Raw genomic sequence first — 10418 nt, forward strand, 5'->3', positions numbered from 1 at the left:
ATATTAAAAGATCACGAACCTGGAAGTCATCAGAATTTTAATATAACCTTGAAACCAAGACAGCAGTAAAGCAATTTCTTCAAAATTCTGAGGAAAGATAATTTTTAAGCCAGAATTCTGTACCCAGATTATAGATCATGACTTAGTTTCCCAGCTGCTGTGACAAATACCCCATCATGGCTTGGCTTGAAGAACAAGAATAAATTGTTTCATTGTCTCAGAGCCTAGAAGGTTTACTTCTTCCAGGGGTCAATAGCATTCTGACAGATTGGAATTCCTAGAGGTTCCTTAACTTTCCTGTCACATGGCAATGTCTACTCCTTTCTCCTGGGTTCCTGCTAACTTCTGGCTTCTGGCACTTCCCCATGGCTCTCTCCTTATAAGGCTTCTAGTAATAGGATTAATATTCAGCCAATTCAGTTGGCCACACCATCACTGAAAACAACTTCTTCAAAGGTTCCTATTTGTAATGAATTCATAACTCTACAAGAACGGGATTAAGATTGAGAATCTGTTTTATTCTGGTATGCATAAATCAATCCACCATAAAGTGTGAGAGTAGAATAAAAATATTTTTAGGCATGCAAAAATAACAAACCACTTATCTGCCCTATATTTTATTCTCAGGAAATTACTAAAGGTTAAACTTAATCAAAATGAGGATGTAAACCATGAAAGATAAAGCTGCAAAATACAGTAAGAGGGATTCAATCAAGAGTGGGAAAAAATCTCTAGAATAATGAAAAAGGGAGATTGATTGATGAAAATTGCTTACAACTGTAGAGAACAACAACACTGCATAATTAACTTTTATATTACAATTTAAATATAAGGGAGGACAGTGGCAAAAAGAGGAAAAGAAAATTGAATTTGATTTTTAGGTTTTTCATAGTGGGAAATCAATAAAATGCCTAAAATAGGAAAAAAAAAACCAGTTAACAGAAACACAAGCATATTATCAAGACTAAAAGAATAAAAAAAGTGTTACCCTCTGGAAAGTAAAAGAATTAGGCACAAGAGTTGAAGGTGGTTATCTCTGGGGGACAGGAAATGAAAAGGATAGACAGGAGAGGAGAAAATTTTTTTTGGGGGGGTAAGAAATTATGATAATTAATTTTATACATCAATTTGGCTAGAATATAGTACCCAGTTATTTAATCAAACACTAATCTAGGTATTGCTGTGAAGATGTTTCAAAGAGATGGTCAACGTCTACAATCAGTTGACACAGTAATTAAAGGGTTGTAATAATTAAAGGATTTCATCTTGATAATGTGGATGGTCCTTGTTTTAGTTTCTTCATTGGTAAAATAAGCACCATGTAATAGGTTGGTTTATAAAGTGAGAATTTATTGGCTCATGGTTTTGAGGCTAGGAGGAGACCAAAATCAAAGTGTAATTAAAGCAATTCTTTCATCCAGAAGATGGTGGCATTCCAGGCCTGACTGCTGGTGATCCTTGGTCCCTGGCTTTTCTGTAACATGGCAATGCAAGCAGCAGCCTCTCCTGACTTCTCCTTCTCTTCTGGGTTCCACTGATGTTCACCTTCTGACTGTTCCTTCTGGCCCTTGCCATCTCCCTCTTTCTCTCTCACCTTCCTCATAAAGCCTTCAGTAATAGGATTAAGACCCATCCCACCTCAGCTGGGCCACACTTTAACCAAAGTAACCTCATCACAAGGTCACATTCATAAGAGTTCACACTCATAGGAATGGACCAAGTCTAAGGACACGTGTTTCTGGGGCACATGGCTCCAAACCACCACAGACATCATTTAATAAGCTGAAGGTCTTAAAAACAAAGACTGAAGTTTCTTGAATAAAAGCCTCAAGACTCCTACCTGCTAGCCTGCCCTACAGATTTCAGACACCCAGCCCTTACAATTATATATTGCATAAATGAAATACCTTAAAATAAATCTCTTTATAGGGTATAGATATGGATCCCCCAAATTCATAATAAACCTTTTATTTTTTTCTTTCAATGTAATATATAAAACACTAATTTCTAAGAGAAAAATACTGGCAACCTAAATGGATTAAGAGGTAGAGGAGAGGATAAAATAGGACAAAGGTACTTAAGAATGTGGTTTCCATTGTTGGCTCAACCACCAAGTTGTTGAGTGTCCTTAGCCAAAGCGCTTAGTTCATTCACTGTTTCATTTGTCCATACAAGTGTCTGCCATGTTCCAGACACTGTGATAGTAGCCAAAAATATAGAGAGAAATAAAAGCAGATCCCAAAATATAGAGAGAAATAAAAGCGGATCCCAAAATATAGGGAGAAATAAAAGTGGATCCCTCTTTTCAAGTAGCTCACAGATAACTCAGAAGGCAGATAATTATAATACTTTCTTACATCTACACCCAGTAGGGAGAGTGAATGGTGGGTAGGGGGAAAGGTATTTAGGGGGAGTTGGTGGAGGAAGTTATACGTTACTTAAGGGCTGGACAGTGCAGGTCTAGGTAAAGAGGGTGGGAAAGGGTGGAAGGAGATCAAAAGCACCCCCAAACATGTAGATACAAAAGAAAACACACACCTGGAGAAATATAGATGTTTTGGTAAGACTTGGAATATAGGGTTTGAGTTTTGGCAAAACAAGACAAGACACTGGAAGGGTAGGCAACAATGGTTCCAGGGAGACTTAACATATCACTCGATACACCAGACTCAGTGTGTGCTTTGGCTACCTGGGAATGAACTTTCTCTCTGCAATTTATCTTGAATGAAATAGAGAACTATCTAAGGAATTAAGGAAGAGAGAGCATGATAAAACTGGGTTCTAGGAAGGTGACTCTGGCATCAGGGTGGAGAATAGATTGGCTAGGACAGAGGAAACTGGTGAAAAGAGTCTCCGCATGAAATTATATGGCCTGAGTTAAGGCAGTGGCTGTGGGGAGGGAGAAGCCTGGAAAGATTTTGGAAATATTTAGCTGAGGTGGGGACATGTTCAGAAATGAGCACACACATAGCTAGGCCTTGATGAGTAATTAGCTGGGTAGAGGGGAAAAGAAAAGGGCTGGGTTATAAGATGAAAGGAGGTATTACTCATACGGAGAGGGAAGAAGATGACCAGATTTAGAGTGTGTGGAGTGGGAGGTGGGGTTAGTCCTATCTGGGTTTAGTATTTGCATTGTCACTAACCATCTGCAAGATCCCTGTGCTATTTCCTAATCTCTCTGGGTCTATTACAAAATTGAGATTTAAACAATAATCGTAATGATGGTTTACCATACTATGGCATTTACATGTATAAGCCATTTGTCTAAGTATTTTACATATATTAACTCTTTTATTTTGCACAATAATCCTATGACATGCATACTTTTATTATTCCTTTTTTACAGATAAAGAAGAGGCACAGAGAGGTTCACCAATTTGCTCAAGGTCACAGTGCTGGGAAACTGTGGAACCAAGATTCAAACCTATGCAGTCTGGCCACAAAGTATATCCCTTAACCCATAGTTTATAATGCCTTTCATTAAATACTAGCACTTTGCAAAATTGCTATCAAAGTATTTGTAGGCATCCAGTAGGTGATACATAAATAGCTATTAAAATTTAACTCATTTGTTTATTTAAAAAATATTTGCAGAGTACATATTATATATATTACTGAATATTAGGGCTGATTCAAATCGTAGTAAGAAACCCTCATCTTGGGATTATTTACAATTTGATTTTCCACTAAAGTGCACATCATGAACCAAAACAGAATGAGAAAGCTGTTATGTGTCTAAAGAGCTTAGATCATTTCAATTCAGTGGCATTTGCACTTCAGACTTAACCAGTAGGCATGCAGATATACAAGTTTGAAATTCAGGGGAAAGATGCAAGTCATGAGTTGCATATTGGACCCCTTCAACACATTAAGTACATCTACAGTGAACCCATGAAAATGGATAAGATCATTTAGGAGCTGTTGGGGAGGGCAGCCTAGTAAAACTGCAAAAGTGGGGATCTGGGAAATGGAAATGGAATGGCTTAGCAGGGATATAAATTCGCACTTAATTTCTCTGAGGCTCAGAGTTGTCACATGTACAAATCAGTGAATGTTGGTTTAAGAGTATGCTAAGAACCATTGCCACATCTACTGTTTGCACATTTTGCTGTGGGCAAATGTGAACATTGCGAAGGCAGTTGAAAGTAGATTTCCAGCTCAGTTAAGCCTCAGAAAAAAGCCAACCTTCATAGCTGTTGCTTTGCCATGGTAAACAATTATCAAGTACTTTTCTTTTTCACAAAAGACCATTCTGATAGTTTCAATTGCCTTTATTTATTCTACCGTTTTCAGCTTCAGAAATGCTGTTACTATGTACAGAAGTTCTGCATGGGAGACTTTAGAGAAGAAAAAATGCTACCTTTAATACTCAAGAGGAATATTAATGGGATAGAAATGATATGAGAATAATTATGGTATACTTCCTTCCTATTTGCTTTTTAATACTATGATTTGCTTTTTTTCTTACCTAATATCAACTTCCTTGACTTTATATGGTAAAATACATAGAATTTTATGGAACTATTGTTAATGGGGCTGTAGGAGAATAATGCAATATAAGGAAGTGTGGAAGACTGAAGGGGAAGAACTTTCAGAGGCTCTCAATGAGGTCATGAAGGAACTCTGATGAAGGGATTGAGGGAGGGAAACATAATAATTGCACCTCTGCCAGCAGCCCAGGGAGGGTTGGGGAGGTGTGTGTGACTAAGCTAGCAAAGCATGGCTACTCGTGTACTATGGCCTCCTCCAAAGTGAGAAGTTGGGAATCAATTCATACCTGGAGGCAAAGACTCAAAGTGGAACTGTCTGAGCTGAAAATATTTTTCTGGCTTCACCTGAAACTCAGTACAGGCTATGAAGAGATGCAGCTAAGAGACTAAATGCAGAAGCGGGTATTTAATAATTTAATGTGCATGCAGATTAGGGAAAAGCACTAAGACAGCAGTGATATTAGGTGAAATGAATGAGGGTCATTGACTGCTTCACTGAGAAATTCTCAGTGCCCATATGAGATTATATACTTAGGGTAATATGAATTATAGAATATCTTCCCTATATTAAATGTCATAATTAATTTTCTGGTAAGAGGATCTGTCCTACATTGCAAAAATCACAGATCTACTGGGAAGGAAGGAGATGGTGCCACTGGTGGTAACATTCTATAAAACTACCTGAGAATTTCACACCAAAAAAAATTGAACCCACCTATGTATTAATTTATGGAGAGATTTATGTAAATTTGGGTATTTAAAAACAATGTATGAAATGATTAAAATAGTTAAAATGGTTAATTGTTTAAATGATTAAAACAAAATTTTAGTCATAGTCTTCAGTAGAAGGTAGATATTTTAGGTTGGAAAATATTTAGATGTAATATTTCTGAATAAATGAATAAGATCAATTTAGTGCTTGTTATGTGTCAGGCATGGGGGCATTGCTGATTCTAAGATGAGAAGTTGCTCTCATCTTCTGTCCCTTCAGGGAGTTACAGTCCAGCAGGGAAAGCAGACTCTTAAGCAATAGCAAGCAAGCAGTGCTGCCCTTATCACTGCATATTATCCATATCACAGCTTGTATCAAATTACACTGTAACTGTTTGCTCTCACAAGGATGGGGCTCACAGAAACCAGAGGTACTGTTAAATCGTCAAACTAAAATTTGGGTTAGAATTTATTCCCCTTTCCAGACAAAACAGCTCAACAAGAAATAAATTCAGTGAATGATCACACCTGAGGCTTGCCAGAAACAATGCAGGTTATTTTACTCCGGAAGGTATTCAACGTGCTGTATGCTTGTGGCTCAGCATTTTAAGAGTCAAGCACACATCTGGAAAAGGCAACGATGAAGGAAGCTAAGGGCAGGCAAGAGGTGCGTTTCTTTGTCAGATCCTTCTGTAAATGTAACTGTCACCTGTTTGGGCAATTAAAAATTTTTTTTTCAGAATCCTGATGGCTCGTTGAGGGTCTGTTTGTGTGGGGTAGTAGGCAGAGTGTTCATAAGTCAACCTATGCCATTATTTTCTAACATATTTTTTTTTTACTTTCATCAAAATAATTTGTGGTATATAAATTAAGTCGAAAAGATCCTCCTGTAAAAAGATCCTGGATCCTTAGAAACACTTAGCACAATATTGTTTCTAAGAGTGCTTGGTGGCACCTATATCAGTGTTTAAAATGTAGTAGGTGCTCAATAAATATTTTGGATCAATGGTGTGACTGCGGGAATGAATCTGAAAGAAAGCTCCTCCATCATGTATTTAACCAAAGTAGGTTTTTGATGCTTCAGAAGTCAGTCATGAAGTAAGATGCAGTGTACTTATTAAAACTCATGATCACTCTAAAACACCTTTATTCTATCATCTCTAAAACATTGCAGAATAAGAATCAAGAAGGATACCTTGTAAGGGCATCTGCTACATTTCAAATAGGGGATAATGAAGTCCCAGAATAGAACAAATGAGCCTCCAAATGAATTTCAATTAGATTAAGGTTTTTTTAATTTAAAAAATCATGAAAAGGCTACAAATAGCCTTTTTTATTTTCTAAAAATAAAAACTGAAGAAATGTTAAGATTTATATTTCTATGAATGATAAACAAGAGCATTAAGAATGAGACTATAATATTTAAAGAAAAATCCTGTCCTTGTGTCACTTTTAATTTCCTCACTTCACAAGCACTGAAGGGCAAACAATACTTTACATTTCAGCACATTCTGGAATTCTTGGTGAGTGTAGCCAAGCTGTCTCTTATGTCCCTTCTCTAATGCTTGCCAAATTTCTGTCATTTCCTTCTTCAGATTATAGTGTTTGTGGGACAAAGGTTTCTGGTTCTATTTCAAAACATCTTAAACTACTTACCAGTGTACCTCCAAGTACCTAAGAGTGTTTTTTATTTTCTATATGACTTAAATTTGAAGACAGAAAACAGGGTTTTCCCTACTACCCTTCTCTATGAAGAAATAGCTAGAAAGCTCATGGAGGAACAAATGGCACACTAATTGCCCTTTGTAAAAGAAGAAAGTTTCCAGTGGTTAGCCAATTTCTGGACTTCGACATACAACACACAAAATAGAAAAACTAATTCTTTATTAAACTGTATTATTTTTATGTTCCTGGTGCACTTACACTAGTCTTAACGCTATTTCTTTTTCCTGAAGGACAATTTATTGTTTGTGATTGAGAGGCTTATTTTGGGCTAGGCATTATTTAGAATTCCTTTAATCTAATTCTTGCTCCACTCTTCCTCAGTCACTACTCATTCTGGATCACTTCTGTCAGGTGGCAGTGAAGTGGTAGCACAATATACAATTCTCTTCCAAAAAGCAACATGTGATCTTAAAGAAAACAATATATACAACTGACCAATCAAGACATTTCCTTTCCCTCATTTCTCATTTTACAGTATTTCTTTTCAACTGCAAAATTTTGTGAAAATGATTTCAAAGACTTTAACTATGAAACTTAGCTTATAAATGCTAAGAATGCAGATTAAATTCTTTAAGTTAGAAATCTAAATCAAATACCAGCAATTTGCACCAGATGTGAAATGAGCCAGAGTCACATCAACAGCCATATATTTTCATGCTATTTCTTTGCTCTAAGAAAAACATTCTCTTCCATTTAATGCAGTCTTATTCATTGATTTATCATAGCCTTAAAGCTTTTTTTCTGCATTCAAGAGCTTATCTTTTTTTCCCAGGTGAAATTGTTTTGCTATCCTCAGGTGTCTGCTTTCTTAAACTCTCAGAACGATTAATTACAAAGTTGTCGTCCTTTACAAAAGGATCCGATTCCAAATAATTAGTGTTTGTGTTTTACATCATTTGAAGATATTTCTCTACTCCTCGTCAGGATTACAGAAATCTCATAAATTTCCCCACAAAAGTATGCCTGTAGAAGAGTTTTAAAAGGAATATCAAGTTGTTTAATGTTTAGAAAATTAAGCCAGTCATTCTAGAAGAGAAAGGGAGAGTTTGTTCTCATTTCTATTAATCTCATCCAGAACTGATCTGAATTCTCAGTTCTCTCACAGAGAGTGAACAAGAAATTAACATTTTTAAAAGTATCAGGCTGGAATGTTTTCCCCAGAATTCAGCATAACTCCAAGCAACCATTCCCCAAATTAAAAAAAAAAAAAAAAAAAAAAAAAAAAAAAGCAGTCTTCTCTTAATGGTAAAGAATCTTAGACAATTCTTTCCCAGGCTTTGAGTGTCAAAGGGAATTGCCCCCCATCCCCCATTTTTTTGTGTGCGTTCCTTTTTTTGGATCAACATTTAATTTTGTCTCTTCATAAGTATAACTTTAAATATACTTTCTGAATATGTCACTATAAGGTTACCTGGTGTTACATGATATGAAACATACCATGTAACAAAAAATTATGCTATATAACAAGACCCTCCTGAAATAATAGATACCCAATGCCCACTGTCAACAATTTCTTTGACCACGAAATAATCAGTGAGTCTTATGTATGCCAATACTTTTGTTTTCTTCTTTCTAGGAGTCACACTGTTAAGAGGATTTTAGAACATTTCTTCATGTCTACCTTGATAACAAATCAAAAAAACATTTGAGAATCCCATGAATGAAAGTCATCCAACTTCTAGTCTCACTAAAAATGTGCTTTTCAATTCGGAAAAAGAAAAGTTAATGGGCCGGAATATTAGAGTATCTTCTCAAAAGGCAATATGCAAAAGAGCCTATATGTAGGCGGACAAAAATTTGAGTTAGGTAAAATAAGAAATCCATCAAGATTAAGACATGCCAGATCAACTTAGAGGACCTGAAGGGCTACCAATTTCAACTAAAAATACACTTTGAGAACTTAACAGATGTTTACTTTGTTGCTACCTTCTAAATAAAAGGCATGTATACATATATGCAAATGGAATTTCACAGGATGAATTTAGAGACTTGTGAAAAGGTAAAATTTAAGTGTTAAAAGTCTGCTTTCAAAAAAAAAAGCCTACTTTCTTCCCATCAATCTAGTTGAGAAGTTACAAATACAGTAGAAGAGGGATTGTAGATTAAATTCTTACATCAGAGAGTATTTATCTTCTTAGAGAGTTTAAGAAGGATTATTATTAAGTAATAGATTATAGTACATCAACGACAGAGACCTTTAGAGCCACACCCCTAAACAAAAAAGAATTCTGCTCACCGACTTCTAGAGAAGCTTGCTTGCCCAGATGTAGGATCCCAAGGCTAGCTTCAGAGAGACTGTTGTAAGGAAAGACGCAGAAAGTAAACACTTGCAGCTGAGAACTCAGAAATAAAGCCCAGAGTGTTGCTCACTCTTCTGTCTGCAAGGATAGCTCGACATCTGAAAGCCATTGACATCCTGAGACTTCCAGCACTTCGGACGCATGTCTGACATGAGATAAATATAGATCCCTGACACCTGAGCCATATGAAATGAAAATTAACTCAAAAAATCTCACTCATTTTGTGCCTCAGTTGAGGAAAATAAAAACCCTTAATCCTTTTCCTGCTAAAACCTGTTATACTCTTTAGCACATACCTGCTGTGCTTATGAAAATAGAAAATTCAAATAATCAATCACTGGCAGTTTATCTAATTCAGCAATCAATTTACTTCTCTCTTTGATTACCACTTTTGGTGATATGGTAGCAACTATCTGAAGTTTTCCTTTCAGGATTAAGTACAAAAGCAACATGAAATCGTGAATATTGGATATTATTTAAAGTCAACAGGTTTTTGTTTCAGTAGCTTTTTGAGGGTGAGTCCTTGAAATGTGAGTATCTATTTGATAAGTTCTCTTGGTATGTTTTCTCCGTTTATATCTTCAGTAGTAATTTCATCTTTTTTGTTGATGTTTGTCTCAATTATTTGGGGCAGGAAGTGCCATGCCAAGGTGCCATGGTTTAAAAGTTTGTGTTTTTTATCCTTTTGGTAAGTTGCACAGTGCAGCTGATTTGAGATTGAAGTTTGCCTAGAACTCTAGTAAACATATAAATGAAGCTCTAACCTAGTCCTGAGCAGACCCTGCGAACAAAGTTACTACTCTGAAAATAAAATGGAAAAAAATTCTAACATATCACTTTCCAGAATTCAGATATTAAATATCCCTATTTCTATCTTCAAACTGGTAAGCTGAGAAACCAGGGAAAAGCTGTTATGCTTTCCTGATATTGAGGGTGGAGGTGGAGGCGGGTGGGGAAGAAATATTTTCAGTTAGTATCTTCTCTTACAGAATGGCATTAAAGTAAAACCATGAACTTTGGAGTTTTCTTTTCCTGAATGGAACTGGTTTGTAACCAGCAGTATTAAGTATCTCTGAAAAAAAACAATGGCTCTTTTGCCAAATTACCAACACCAGTTTTCATAGTATTGTAATAATAAGTACATTTATTGAGTATCTGATGCTGTGCGACATAGGTATCAAGCTATCTTATT

General features: G+C 36.0%; 1 protein-coding gene across 2 annotated transcripts in view; it reads right to left on the reverse strand.

Moving 5' to 3' along the window:
• Nucleotides 1-9327, reverse strand: part of CD36 (CD36 molecule (CD36 blood group)) — a 91124-nt gene extending 81797 nt beyond the window's left edge. For both annotated transcript variants that reach the window (XM_077152717.1, XM_077152371.1), the window contains exon 1: nucleotides 9163-9327. The gene's annotated coding sequence lies outside the window, so the exon portion shown is untranslated. The remainder of the gene's footprint in view (nucleotides 1-9162) is intronic.
• Between the last annotated feature and the right edge of the window lie 1091 nt (nucleotides 9328-10418).

Source organism: Tamandua tetradactyla, chromosome 1, assembly GCF_023851605.1.
Source record: "Tamandua tetradactyla isolate mTamTet1 chromosome 1, mTamTet1.pri, whole genome shotgun sequence".
Classification (NCBI taxonomy): domain Eukaryota; kingdom Metazoa; phylum Chordata; class Mammalia; order Pilosa; family Myrmecophagidae; genus Tamandua; species Tamandua tetradactyla.